The sequence below is a fragment of the Artemia franciscana genome, chromosome 13 (assembly GCF_032884065.1).
Source record: "Artemia franciscana chromosome 13, ASM3288406v1, whole genome shotgun sequence".
NCBI classification, from domain to species: domain Eukaryota; kingdom Metazoa; phylum Arthropoda; class Branchiopoda; order Anostraca; family Artemiidae; genus Artemia; species Artemia franciscana.
The window spans coordinates 26,469,180-26,484,762 of NC_088875.1; the positions used below are offsets into that span (position 1 = coordinate 26,469,180).

Genomic DNA, 15,583 nt, shown 5'->3' on the forward strand with positions numbered 1-15,583 from the left:
GATAAGAAAAAATTTTCACCTGGAACGGTCCACAAGAAATTTTTTGGGGTGAGACGATTTTCAGCTAGAATGGAATTGTCTGGGAGGAATTTTCCTGGCTGGGGCGGGAATTTTACGTGGGAATAACTTTCCATGGAGGAATTCAGTTGCTCTTTGATTCTCATTGAAGTAACTCAAATAGCTGCTTTTCCCTACGTGGATGAGTAGCGACAATCGTATATATTATTATTGGTGGTGGTTTTTATTTGTTTTTAGTTTAGTTTTCTTTTAATTTTCTATCTTGTGCTGAAGACGTCTTGTTTGGATACAGGCGAAATATCCGCGTTGTTTTAGTCTTTCAATTCTACTGGCCGTCGTCTCGTTTGAAGTTTTCTTTTTGTAGAGTTTTATCTCTCTTGGTTGTTTATTGTCATGGAGGAATTGTCTGTAGCAAGAAGGAATTTTCTATGGAGGGGAGCCAGATTTCCTGGTTTTATTTCAAAACGATCACAAATTAGATAAAAAAAAGTTTATTTCAAATGAAAGTAAGGAGCAACATCAAAATTTAAAACGAACTGAAATTATTAATTATGTAAGAGGGCTACCCCCTTGTCGACGCCTTGCTCTATACCCTAAAGTTTGACTTTTCGTCCCAATTCGTCAAGAGAAACTCCTGAAGCAAAAAGGTTGTTTGATTAGAATAAAAAGTTTTTTTTTAATTTAGAAAAACTTTATAATTTTTGTTCGTTTTAAGTTTTGATGTTGCTCCTTACTTTTAGTTGAAAAAAACTTGTTCCTTTAAATCTAGTAGCGATAAGGAAAGACGTCAAGAGAGAGACAGGGAAAACATTTTGAGAGTGGGTTAAACCGTGATAGAGTTGGGTTACACGGAAATATATAAAAAGAACAATGAAGATTTATCTTGCAAGGATGAATTATTGACGGTACTAAAAGGCTTCAAAAATAATAAGGCCTTGGGTGTTGACAAAGTGGTAAATGAACTTCTTATATATGGTGGTTTTTAGGTTAGAGATAAGTTGCCGAAGATAATGAAGATGATTTTCTAAGAGTGCAATTGCCTAATGATTTTGGGAAAACTCTGATTAAGGCCTCCTACAGAGAGGATGATAAAAGTAAGTGTGATAATTGTAGAGTCATGAGCATGGTTCCTTTAGGAAGCAAACTACTTAGTTTGATGATATGAATAAGTGTGGTTTTAGGAGGTGTAGAGGATGCATCGACCAAATTTTCACTATTAGATAAATAATTGTCTTAAGGAGCACTGAAAAGGCAATGGGAGACCACAAAATGAAATGGGGAGGAAAAACTCGCTTGGACTTGATTATGCTGATGATCTATGAATCCTAAATGAAAGTGTGAGCAAAATAAATGAACTCTTAGAGATTTTGCGATATCAGGCTGCTAGAATAGGTTTGAAAACTTACGTTAACAAGACTAAGTCACTAAGGTTAGGAATAAATGAAGATGAAAAGGTGATGCTGGGTCACAAAAGGATTGATCAGGTGTGCAGTTTCACTCACCTTGATAGTATTATTAGTAAAGATGGTGGAAGCAGTGAAGACTTTAAAATTAGAATAGCCAAGGTTCACAGAGTTTTTTCACAGATAAAAAAAAAGTTTGGAAGAATAGGAAGATAAGTCTGCAAACCAAGATTAGAATATTGGAAGATTCAAATAAGGTCAAATATGGCTCTGAAGCATGGGCGCTCCGAAAAGCGGATGAAGCTTAAATGAGTTAAGTAGCTGGTTTCGTATTAAATCAAGATTTAAGTAGTGTTGCGTTCAATTCCCGCTCCATATGGATCAGTTTTATTGACTTTGTCCTAAAAAGCCCAGCAAAGGCAACACAATAACATTGAATCAAATACAGAGGCAAAACTTACTCGGACATGGGTAATCATGTCCGTGATCCTGGGTAATCAGAATATCAAACAAGAGGACAGCTTCATTTACCTTGGTAGTATTATTAAAAATGACGGGGGGTGCTGCGACAATGTCAAAAGTAGAATATCCAAAGTCGTTGATGTTTTTTTTAAAGCTGAATAAAGTTTGGAAAAATAAAACGATAAGTCTGGGAGCCAGAATAATAATATTTAAATCTACAGTGATAAAAATGGTTTACTATGATTTTGAAGCGCAGGCGCTCCGAATAATGCAGGAGGATTTTTCAGACAATTCGTCCATGGATTGTTTTGGGTGACTGACTGACTGACCGCATCTCAAACATTAACTTGTATAAAAATGTGGTTCAATTACCCTTTCTAAGTCTATAAGGAGAAAGGGGTTAAGATGGCTAAAGTGCGTTTTGCAGATAAGGAATGACAGATTGGCAAAGATTATCTTTGTTGGCAAGCCACCTAAGGTAAAATAAAAGAAGGTCGGGCTTCAATGGGGCAGTATGGATTCGTAAGGAAAGATTTAAGGGAAATAAGAAATTTCTTGAAGTTGTAAAGAGGGAGGCTTTGAACACACAAGGACGCTAGAGAAGTATGCGTAGCTGCATTGGCCACAGGCGGCTTGGTGCTACAGTAAGTTGTTGTTAGCAGTAGTAGTAGTAGTATTATATTGTATTTGTACCATGTGGTAAAAATCTATGTTTAGCGTGAGCGGCAAATTTGTTTCACCATGGACACTAAAAGTGTCCCCGTTTTGGTAATTTGGACACTTTGGTGTCCAAAAGTTTGGCAGCCAAGTATTCAACATTTATAGAAGAAAGGAAGAAAGCCCGGCCAAATTTTCTGTTTTAAAACAGCAGACTAATCTGAATTTTTTAAAGTGACATTGTCAACTCTTCAGGTTTATAAATTCTTCATATTATATTCTTAAAGTTTTTTTGTGTATAATGTTTTGCAGCTAAGAATATTTTTGAGTAAAATTGTATGCCTGGGTAAATTTATGACAGTTCATGTAACTGACTTACCAATAAAGTGAACAATGCCTTGTTTTATGCTCTTTCGGAATATAATAATCGCTTCTACTGCAAATTCAAATTTAGGTACTTTTTTTACCTAAACTAATCTTATTATAAATAATTTAGTGCTGAGATAATATAGCATCATTATTTTGTTGGAAAATGCTGAGAAAACATAGTATTATTTTATTGAAAATAAGCAATAACTCATACTTTAATTGAAAATTTGGCATTTTTAAGAGCTCAAAAACTGCTTAAATTTTAATTTGTGGTAGAAGCAATTATTATATTCATAAAGAACATAAAAAAAGACATCAAGTGGTGTGTTCACTTTATTGGTAAGTTAAATATATGAACTGTCATAATTTTACCATGGTCTTAAATAGGTTAACCTACATTAGACTAGACTAGCCTATTAATACCATTTAACCTACTGAACTTTCAAGTAAATTAGTCCTATTAAGGAGGGTAAGTTTAATAGCCCAAACATTGTATAGTTAGAGCTCCTCTGAAGGAAATGTGACAATAAAATGTAAGTAGCCTATTAACTCAGATTCATTTTATGCTACCCTTACAAATACAACTTGGAACTCTTAAACAAACCTTAAAAGGGTAAAATTCTAGTTAATTGACTTCTTGCTATCTCAGAAAGGGTTTAGGTTAGGAAAATGAAACTTTCAGGGATGGGTCTACAGGCTAAAGTGTATCCCAGGAAGGTATTTTAAAGTACCCATCTCCAATCCTTCTCCCTCTAGAGGGCCCTGAAATTTGCCTACATGACAGGTCTATACCTATAGAAATTTTGACAAAACAACATTTTACCTTAATTTTCAGTTAGTAGTTGCTTTTTCTCTGCCTTTAGTTCTGAAAATACAATTCCTGTTATTTGAGTAGAATTTTGAGCCATATCAATCGTTTTTTTTTAATTTAGGAAATGTATTTGCATATCTTTAAAACCTTATAAAATGGAATTGAGCAAAGTTATGAAGCTGAAAACAATTTTGTTGTACTTCAATTAAGCAGAAGATCTATTTTGCAAGGTTTCACTTTTATAACACACATATTTTTAAAGGTCATCAAAGGTTATGGCCCTCTAGAGGGAGAAGGAGTAGAGGTAGTTTCTTCAAAATACCTTCCCAGGATATACTTTAGTCTGTAGATTCATCCCTGAAAGTTTCATTTTCCTAACCTAAACCCTTTCTGAGATAGCAAGAAGTCAATTAACTAGAATTTTACCCTTAAAAGTGATACCTTGTTCATTGTTATTTTTTGCTTGTAGAACTAAGATAAAACATTCCATTGGGTTCAAAATGCAATGTAAAACTAATGTTTCATAGTTGTCTATTCCATGTGAATGATTCAATTATGATCTTTTTATTTGTTTTTTTTTTTGTAAATAACCCAGGGCTATATCCTTACCCAATGAGACTGCAAACTCTGAACTTATGCAGTATGACTTACTGAAGAAAAAGGGATGACATGATTAACACTTACAAATTGATTCACAACAATCCAATTCATGGTCTCTTCTTCATTGATTCATCACAGCAGACAAGGGGTCATTCTAAGAAGCTCATAAAGGTCAATGCTCAGAGGAGAGAATGCCATCACTTCCTAACCAACTGGGTAGTAGACCAGTAGAACTCCCTGAGCAATCATACTGTATCCAGTAAGACTGTCAAAGAATTTGAAGTCTCACTTGACAAGGAGTTGAGCAATATGGAATGGGACACCTTGGAGTCCCAGACCAGAACATAAACCCTAGTCAATAAAACCAACTCAATAGTTGAAGCAATTCCAAATTGATCCACATGGCAATTTTTGAAGGAATGCTGAGCAATGCTACAGGATAGAAAATCCTTCAATTGCTCCAAGTTGCAATTTAAGAATTTGCTGATATTTAGTCCTTATAGGGGAAAGAGGCACAGTTGACACAGCAGCAACCATTATATTTGGGAAGAGTATCAAAAGAGGAATATAATGGTTCTACTCTTTATCATTACAGTGTTTTCTTTACAGGAAGAAATTGCAAACATTTGCTGAATATAGGACAAGTTTTTATTTTTATAAATTTTTGGTTGTGTTAGGCAACAACTAAGGAACTCAATCTTAGATCATAGGTTTTATATCTATCTTCCTCCAAGCAACTGATGGAAAAAGCTTCTGAATAAGGAGTTTTTCATGCATCTACAACTAAGATCTTTTAATTTTTATTTTAGTGTATTGCTAGCTAGACTTAAACTAAAATCTGCAACCAGTAACTACATGAAGGTTGCTATATTTTTGGATGTTCAGAAAGCTTAATTTTGGGTTGGTCTGGATTGCTGTCTATATGGCAAAACTATTAAGAAAATTTGGTTAGCTTGTATTTATAGCACATATTATTCACAAAATACAATCCTATTCTACTATTTATATAAACAATCACCAAGCAAATTTTGCTTTTAGCAAAGAACAATCATAATTTAGCAATGGCACATGAATTAGATGAAATTATGAAACTTCAAAATTAGCTAGACAACAGCAACATCTTGACAAATCCATCAGAAATTCTTGTGTATGTTTAACTCAAGGTATAGGAAGGAAATCCAACAAATCTTGTACCAGACTGCTCTCTGGACTATACTTTTTTTTTTTTGGATGGTGAAGACCTCCCATCACAAGAGGGCAGATGGTTTGGTGTTGTAATTTTTCCCTTTTTTTTTTGCATTAAAGCTTGTTCAAACAGGCAATGCTAAGAATTCCCCAAATACCTCCCAGACTCTACCCCAAATATTCCTGAACAAATCCCATAGTAACCTCATTTTGGCTTGTAAAGTCTCTCAAAGTTCACATGATGGTTCAAACACAGTGGATTAAACAATGGTGGAGGTGGGGGCATATGCCACTATCCATGATCTTTTATCATTTACTATCCTCATCTTTTCAATAAACAAACCCACTCCCCAGATGTCATATATGTCAATTATGACAGCCAACAGACATGGTGAAGTTTTGGCATCCATACTAAATACAGCTAATCATGCCATCCCCAAGACAACACCCAGAAAAACAAAACCTGAATATACCCTAAAGCATGGTGATCAAATGAGTCCCAAAATAAATGGAGACTAAAAAAGGCAGCAAGGAGAACAGTTCTAAAAAGGACTATCTCCAGCAACTTATTTAAATGAATTACAAGTTAAGGCTAATCTCAAGAAGGCTATAATGGTGCTTGTGTGAAGAGCCAGATGCAAAAATTGAAACAACACAAATGATATAGTCCACCTCAAATTTGGTCTTTGGAAAACAACAAGTACTAAGTTTCTGCTTACTGAGAGTGGATTTTCGACTACAAATTAAAGATAAAGGTTTCTTCTAATATATTACCTGTCAAAAATAGAAGACAATAGCTCACATACCCTTTATAACTGGTTAAGAAATCCATCTATATATAGAGGCACTACAAATGAGTTTGCCAGTACAAAAAAAGCTTCCTGTGCCGGCAAAGTCCATTGCACCCACTCCCCCCTCCCATGAAGCTGGTCAATACCAATAATAAGCTCTAACTTTGCAAAGTGGGCTGAAGAATTTATCTTGACTGTTTTCATCTAGAGCTGAATTTAACACTATTACATACAAGGACCATTTCCCAATTTTTGCTCATGGGTCCAAAATGACAGAGAAGGTGGCACATGGAACTTTTCTCCCATCCCTCAGTATTGCTATGGATGAGGGACTGTATGATAATGTATCAGTAATGTCTGCAGAGTTAAAAGCCATAATCATGACATTAGAACATGTTATGAATTATCATCCTTTGATTTCTAATTCACAATTGTTATAGTGGCCTTTATTCTGACTCTTTGTCAAGCCTTGAGCTGTTGCTTCTCAATACAAGATGGATGTAAGCACAGTTTATTGTCTTAATATTATTTGTACTCTTACTTCAAGAGGCATAAGAATATACATTCACTATGCTCCTAGCCACTCAGGTATAACAGGTAACAAAATTGCAAAAAATTCCCAAACTGTTCACCAGCCAAGTGAGAGAACAATCCCCATTAGAGACATAGTATTGCTGCAGATTATCAGAGATGTAGTTAAATAAGAATAAACCAAATCCATCTCCCTTCCCCAACAAGCACCTATCAAAAATATCATAGAATCAGTTCAGGCTCAAATGGTCAAAATTTTCAAGCATTTTCGTATCAGTTTCCAATTTCAAGTGGCTCAATTTGCCCAGCGCCCCTTTGCAGACATTGCAATATAAAAAATGAGACAATTAACCATTGAAGTGCATCAAACACGACAAAATCTCACCGTCAGCTAAGAGTCTAGCTGCCCATGCTGGTACACAGATCACTGAACTCAATGTATATTCTCTGATATTTCAACTCCTAGGATCAAAAGATTTACTGCATGATATTTAATCACATTCAAAACAATACTTGTTAAATAAGGAGCAACTCACCGAGTGAGTCAAAAGGAAAAGGGCTGAATAGTCTCAACTGAAAAACCTACAGTTGCTGAAACAGAAGAAGATTATATTTGTAGAACATAATTGAAGCAACCCTGAAAGCATTTACAATATTTTATTATACAATTACTACTACAATATCTAAACTTTGATTGATTATTTGTTTTTTTTGTCAAAGTTGCAAGTTTTGTATTTCAAACCCTTGTAAGGGTGATACAAGGTATCAAATCCCAAGAAGCATGAAGTTCAAATCATAGGAACAAGGCAATAGTTCAATTGAACAAACTTCTCTGACTATACCAACCCTTTGTGAGTTGACCTTGAGTTCTTAAAAGAGATATATCAATATACCTAATCAGACTGGAATGCTAATTTTTGTATTGATGAATTTATAACAGCAATTTGGATAAAGAAAAAAATGATTCTTTATTAAAAAAAATTATTTTTTTTATACTAAATATTATAGATGTAGAACAGTTATGCCCTAGAAACTTGTTTTTACTCTTTTCATTGCCATTCCATGCTTTCATATTTAGTCTTAAGCATCATATTTTTAATGTCTTGTTTCTTATTTCTGTGATTTCATCTCAGAATCAGGCTGTATTTACAAACATTTGCTGATTTTGTTCTCTTTATTTTAAATTGGCATAATTTGGGATTATAAACCAACTGCTGATGAGAAGTGGTAAACTACCAAACTTTAATGGTTTTTTGTGTTTGCATTATAATGTGTACTTAGTTCTTATGGATGCTACTATTACTACTAACAACTTACTTCAGTATGAATTAGCCTGCAGTCAATGCAGCTGGACTTGCACATCTGCCACCTTAATCTATTCTTGTTTGGTACATTGTCAGTCAACTCAGTATCTAAGACTTTCCATTGGTGATTCCTCTGGAAATCGTTTAACAAAATTTCATCAGCCTTTCAAAGCACCCATGTTTGGAAATAAGGCTTGATAACCTCATTACTGTGGTTTTCCACATTTAAATCTTAGTTCATAGACTTACCTTCCTATTCTTCCCAACTTTTTTTCAGGTGTGAAAAACACCCTCAGCTGTGGCTGTTGTACTTTTTGTATTGTTACTGCTTCCTCCTGCAATTCCCCATCAATTACAGGCCCACTTTATCTCCCCCCTCCAGTGATTCCCTTGTACCAGGAAATTGAGATATCCACTTGATCTAATTTTCTCATTACCTAACATCACCTCTTTAGTGTCATTTATTTCTATTCCAAGTAACCTGTCTTCTCAACATTGAATTTGAAATCTAGATCTGAGCATGTATATATGCAAGGAAATGGGCACCTCCCCTCTTTTAAACTTAATAAAAACCTTGCATCTATACTGAATAGATATTCAACTTTCCATTGACAGCAAATGTTTTTTTTGCAGCCTATATATACTTTTCATTTCTTCTTTTCCGTTTTGATGATTTTGCCTCAATTTAGCACTCCTTTAACAGACAAGACATTACTAAACTTTGCTTTCAGCAGGAAAATTTTGGTAACAGATGTTCAGAAAGTCCTATTAATAACATATGTGATGACAAGCAGCCTATAAAGCACAGCTTAATAGCAAAAAAACTGCCATTAGAACATGTGCATATTCCTTAAATCTGGAAGTGAAGGTTTTAAGACCCCCCCCCCCTTCTTCACCTTTGCAAACAATTCTATATTCACCCAAGATAATTTCAATGGAAGAAAGAATAATAACTGTCATGAGAGCTTCTAGATTCTCCACTTCTGTAACTTATTGTAGCATTTCTTTGCTTGTTTGTTTTAAAGCAGTTGATCAATAAATTGAATGCAAGAATTCAACCAAGTATTTTTGTCTTTTTCTAGACATGAGGCTGCAGTCTGTGCAAATACAATTTTTATGATTTAATAATAACCAGTAAAAAAAAAATGTTCTCCCCTTTTTACTATGTATATTCCCCACATCAAAATATTAATTACCTCAAATCACTGGAGTACAAGACACTTTGAAGTTTACACATCAAGGATGATGAGATGAGACAGATTTTGAAATCCTTTTGACTACATGGTCTCTCTCTATGTTCTTCAAATATTCACTTGCTAAGCTGGAAATTAAATGATTCTTAACATCTTAAATCAAATCCTCTGATCATATCCGGTTTTTTTCTAAGAATTGCACCACTAAGCATATGACTAGTCCATCTTTTGGGGAACCACCCAGAAATAGATTTTCAGAAATATTTTCTTTTTGTTCCAAGACAAATGATTCTATGGATCCTCTGTGGTGCATTTAATGATCACAATCAATAATCACACCCTCCATTGTTATAATAATTACAACTACTTTCCTCTTCATGTAATTTTGCAAGGTATGAATGAGTGCCTGCATGTCTGGACCTTAGGTGCTATGGATTCTACCCTTCTTGTTAGCATCCTGTAAAGTTTCACTTCTGACTTCCTTTTGATTTTTTGAGTTGTAAACCAGTTTCCAGAGAGATAACAATTTTCCTCAAAACAGTATCTCTGCTTGCTTCTTTTTAGAAACTCTTCAATCATCATAATCTGAGTTGGAGTCTCACATCTTATAAAAAGCCAACTAATAGTGGTGCCATTTTTTGCAGCTTAGTTGGCTAGTTCATTTCTATTCTATTAACATGAGCTAGAACCCACTGTAAAACAAGCTACTGACATGTAGGTAATTTGAGTAATTCCCTATAACAGCTAAATACTTCCCTTGACCATTTCCCTCCTCTACTTATATTGGTAATGGCTTCCAGTGTGCTCTTTGAATCAGAGCCAATCATCATGTTATGACAATCAAGTTTCAGAGTTTCTTTTGCATACATCACTGCTGTCTTTATTGCTATTGCCTCAGCTTGAAAAATTGCGTTATCATGCACTATCATCATGTAGGGAGATGGCTACCATTTTGAGTCCGTTTTTAAAGCATGAACAGAATCTCTTTGAAAAGAAACCAGGGTCTCTATTGCACCCTTATTTCTACTGAAGCAACACGAAGCATATGAAGCATATGTTGATTGTCTTTCTCTTCTTTACTTCCCAGTTTACCCTTTTCTTTACAAGTATTTTGTACACTTTTCCCATACAGGCGATAAAGTAATAAATCTATGGTTTTCTAGCTTTGATGTGTCTTTACCTGGCTTAGGAATCAATCCTGTCCTCCATACTTTTGGGAAATATCCACTCGTCCCAGCATTATTTATTACTCCTGCACTCCACACTTATCCATTCTTGTGGGAGGTTTTAAACTAATTTTGGACACACCATATCTGTACCTGGGGCTGTATTTGGTAAATAACTGATGATGTTTTAGATTTCGAACAAAGAAAAAGGTTGATTATATGGTTCATATTGATGTTTGTCAGCCAATTGTTACACTTTTGCTGCCATTCTTGCTACTGCCTCTTTACCTGGGTCCTCAATTCCAATTGTTTTATTCATATGTTTGAGACTTATATTAGCCTTTTCCATGTCACTTTCCAAAGTCACATTCTTATAAATTAGAGTTGGGTTGCTTGTTTTGTTTTTACTGAATTCTGTGTATAAAAACATAAACTTTAACTGCTGGTTTTATGAAATCCAGATTAGCAAAGTCTCTGTAATATTTTATTTTGCTGATGACACCATTTTCTCGAATTTTGCATAAGAGCGTTTCACATTGATCAGATCTTTTAAAGTTGTTATTGAAGCATAATCTTGACATTTTTCTCATATTGATTTTTTGTATCTTCACATTCACTGTTCCACCAAATGTTATTTTTGTGTGCTCTCTTTGTTTTATATTTCACTGGAATAGTTTTCTTTGCTGCTTTCAATAAACATCCTTGGAGTATGCAATTTTTTTCACATTTTGATGCTCCTGCATCCACCAATGCCCAAATTGATATTTCTTCAAGTTGGTACCCATACTGTGGCTAAATTGCTTTCTTCAATCGAAATTGAGGAGTGCTTTTACTATTCAATTGGGCTGGATTACTGCTGACATTATGACCCACAACAATAGTCCTTATGGCTAAGTTAGGGCTAGTAAAATTATTTCAATTGTTATGTGACTACCAGTAAGATGGTTTTATGGGTTTGCAATCTTTTGGGAATGGCAAGATAAACTTGGGAATCTAGCAAAAACTTTTTTATACTCCTTCCAAGTGAGTTTACTATGTCACATTTGCACCAAACGTTTTCGTTGGGATTACTATCACCTGTTATAATCAGTTATTCATTAGCAGGAATCCTCTGTGATAGCTCATTAACAATACTACCAATGTCATCATTGTTTTCATTTGTATTACATATTTATAATGTTAGTGGTTGATCCATCTTGTTGAAGTACACTGCAACCATTGATTTCAGTTTATAATCTGAATGATCTTACAGATTAATTTCTCACTCTGTAAAATGTAACAGTCTTTTCCCACAAATCAGTACTCCACCTTTTGTGCCTTCTGACCTGTCTTTTCTTATTACATTATATCCTTTAACAGTCAAATCCATGTATAGTAGCATCTATTTCTCTTGTGCATATTACATCAGTCTCATTTTCCTGATTGATGGGACATTCCGTGGTAAAATTTTAAGGTCTATTTTGGGCATTTTCAAGTATTCCATTCAGCTTACAAACACTGGCAATCTTTTGCTGATTAAAAAAACATTGCTCTAGTTCTTCTATAAATCTTCAAAGTCTTTCAATTCAATCAGATATGCTGCTTATTTCTAACAATTCTACTTTGCAGAGTAAACTTATTGCCTTTTTTGCAGTTTCTTGTTTTATAGCCTTTCTTTTTTGTTCAGCATTGTCATCTGATACAGGTGTGTTCAGTGCTAATCTTTGCAAATGCATCCTGTTAGCTGTATCTGCATAGCTCTTATGTATTACTCGAGCCATCCGGTATCCCATTTGATAAGTTTCTACCACTGGAAGTATTTCATGATTTTTTTCCTCACATGACGAGGAAATGATGCAGAGGGTTGATTTCCTCTGCAGTTGGTGCAAAAATATGCCCTTAGTCATTCTGGTGATACATCACTTTCAAAGGACATTTATGTGGTGAGATTTCTGTTTGAAGAACATAGGGAAACTGGCTCGTTGGCTCTGCAATCCTTTTGCAGGTAACCATACTCTTGACATTTGTGGCAGTGCATGATTCTACAAATATTAACATGAACTTTTCGTTTCGTCCCACAACACTAAATGTTTAGAAGTAATGTATCACCTTCAAATATCACCATTATTGCAAAACTGTCTTCCAGTTTTTTTTTGTTTCCCAGTTTTTTTTTCTGTCTTACTACTTCAAATACAACCATTGCACTTTGCAGAACCTATTATATCTTCTGTTGTCATATTGAGGAGACCCCCATTCACGACTTCTCTCACAAGGGGCACTTGCATTCTTGACATTACCTTGATATCATCAATTTTTCATTGCTCTGAATCATCTCTGCTGCATCCTCATTTTGAATGTATACAGTCATCATGGACCTCCCCCTCATAACACCAAACAACTTGTGAGCAAAAATTTGATAATATTTACCAGATCAAAGTCATATGGAATAACTTCCCTTTATTAATCACTTCTATTTCAACCTTAGTGATAAATTGTTCTAATGAGAGAATATTCATATTTACAAGCTCTCTTTTGGACAAGCTCTCTTTTGAATTAACAAAATCAGCATACTTTTGTTCATAGCCTGCTTTTAATCAGCATACTTTTGCTCATCTTGCAGGACTAGAAAAGTCCGGGTTTATGACTTTCAAAAAATTGCCAATGTTTCTGTATATCCCACAATAAAACATAAAACTCTTGAAAAAGAAAAAAAAAAGGAATAAAAAATCTGATCCGAAAACCCCGTGAAATAGACTTTGGGGGAAGGATCGCACAGGTCTAGAAAATGTTAGGATTGTGACTTTCAAAAAATGAGGAAGTGTCTATACATCCAACAATAAAACATAAAACTCTTGAAAAAGAAAAAAAATAAGGAATAAAAAATCTGATCCGAAAACCCCGTGAACTAGACTTTGGGGGAAGGATTGCGCAGGTCTAGAAAATGTTAGGATTGTGACTTTCAAAAAATGACAAAGTGTCTATACATCCAACAATAAAACATGAAACTCTTAAAAAAAATAAAAAATAACCAAGGTAAAGGTTGAAATTAGAATATACATTTGGAAGGAAATATAATGTAATTGCAAAAACAGAATTTTTTCCAGGGTAAAATTGTAACTAAATAAGGAACTATAGGCAGAAAATTACGAGAAAAGAGTGATGTTGTGACTCACATTAGAGGATTTCTACGCTCCAACTGTCACTATAATAAGTGTGAACAGTGGGAAAATACCTATCATGGTATGATAGAAAAAACCCTAAAAGCACTTTAGTTTATTTCTAAGAGACTGGTTTCGTTGTGGTTTTTATGGACCTTGGTATTAATCAGGTGACATATAGCAATAGCAAATTCTGTTGGTCTGTCAGTCTGTCGGTCCTGGTGTTGCTACTTTAGACACTTCCAGGTAAGTTAGGACGATGAAATTTGACAGGCGTATCAGGGACCGAACCAGATTAAATTAGAAATAGTCGTTTTGCTGATTTGACCATCTGGGGGGGAGTGGGGGCCCGTTAATTCGGAATAAATAGAAAAATTGAAGCATTTTTAACTTAAGAACGGTGGATCAGATCTTAATGAAATTTGATGTTTGGAAGGATGTCGTGTCTCAGAGCTGTTATTTTTCCCGATCGGATCTGGTGAAATTTGGGGGGGGGGGGTTGGGAGGGGGAAACCTAAAATCTTGGAAAACACTTAGAGTGGAGGGAGCGGGATGAAACTTGGTGGGAAAAATAAGCACAAGTCCTAGATACATGATTGACATAACCGGAACGGATCGCTCTCTTTGGGGTAGTTGGGGGGGGGGGGGGTTAATTCTGAAAAATTAGAAAAAATGAGGTATTTTTAACTTACAAACGGGTGATCGGATGTCAATGAAATTTGATATTTAGAAGGATATCGTGTTTCAGAGCTCTTATTTTAAATCCCGAACAGGTCTTGTGACATTGGGGGGGGGGAGTTGGGAGGGGAAACCTAAAACTTGGAAAACACTTAGAGTGGAGGGATCAGGATGAAACTTGTTGGGAAAAATAAGCACAAGTCCTAGATACATGATTGACATAACCGGAACGGATCCGCTCTCTTTGGGGTAGTTGGGGGGGGGGGGGGTTAATTCTGAAAAATTAGAAAAAATGAGGTATTTTTAACTTACGAACAGGTGATTGGATCTCAATGAAATTTGATATTTAGAAGGATATCGTGTCTCAGAGCTCTTATTTAAAATCCCGAACTGATCTGGTGACATTGGGGGGGGGGAGGAGTTGGGAGGAGGAAACCTAAAACTTGGAAAACACTTAGAGTGGAGGGATCGGGATGATACTTGGTGGGAAAAATAAGCACAAGTCCTAGATACATGATTGACATAACCGAAACGGATCCGCTCTCTTTGGGGTAGTTGGGGGGGGGGGGGGGGTAATTCTGAAAAATTAGAAAAATTGAGGTATTTTTAACTTATGAACGGGTGATCCGATCTCAAAGAAATTTGATATTTAGAAGGGTATTGTGTCTCAGAGCTCTTATTTTAAATCCTGAACAGATCTGGTGACATGGGGGGGGAGAGTTGGGAGGGGGAAACCTAAAACTTGGAAAACACTTAGAGTGGAGGGATCGGGATGAAACTTGGTGGGAAAAATAAGCACAAGTCCTAGATACACTATTGACATAACAGGAACGGATCCGCTCTCTTTGGGGTAGTTGGGTGGGGGTAATTCTGAAAAATTAGAAAAAATGAGGTATTTTAACTTACGAACGGGTTATCGGATCGCAATGAAATTTGATATTTAGAAGGATACCATGTCTCAGATCTCTTATTTTAAGTCCCGACCGGATCTGGTGACATGGGGGGAGTTTGGGGTGGGGGAACCTAAAATCATGGAAAACGCTTAGATTGGAGGGATCGGGATGAAACTTGGTGGGAAAAATAAGCAGAAGTCTTAGATACGTGATTTACATTGAAATGGATCCGCTCTTTTTTTTTCGGGGGGGGGGTTAATTCTGAAAAAATAGAAAAATGAAGTATTTTAAACTTACGAAGGAGTGATCGGATCTTCATGAAACTTCATATTTAGAAGGACCTCGTGACTCAGATCTCTTATTTTAAATCTCAACCGGATCCAGC

General features: G+C 35.4%; 1 protein-coding gene across 1 annotated transcript in view; it reads left to right on the forward strand.

The window, feature by feature from the left end:
* The first annotated feature begins 2,700 nt into the window (after positions 1–2,700).
* The window catches only part of LOC136034728 (uncharacterized), a 54,579-nt gene continuing 41,696 nt past the window's right edge, over positions 2,701–15,583 (forward strand). The window contains exon 1 of the mRNA XM_065716094.1: positions 2,701–2,795. The gene's annotated coding sequence lies outside the window, so the exon portion shown is untranslated. The remainder of the gene's footprint in view (positions 2,796–15,583) is intronic.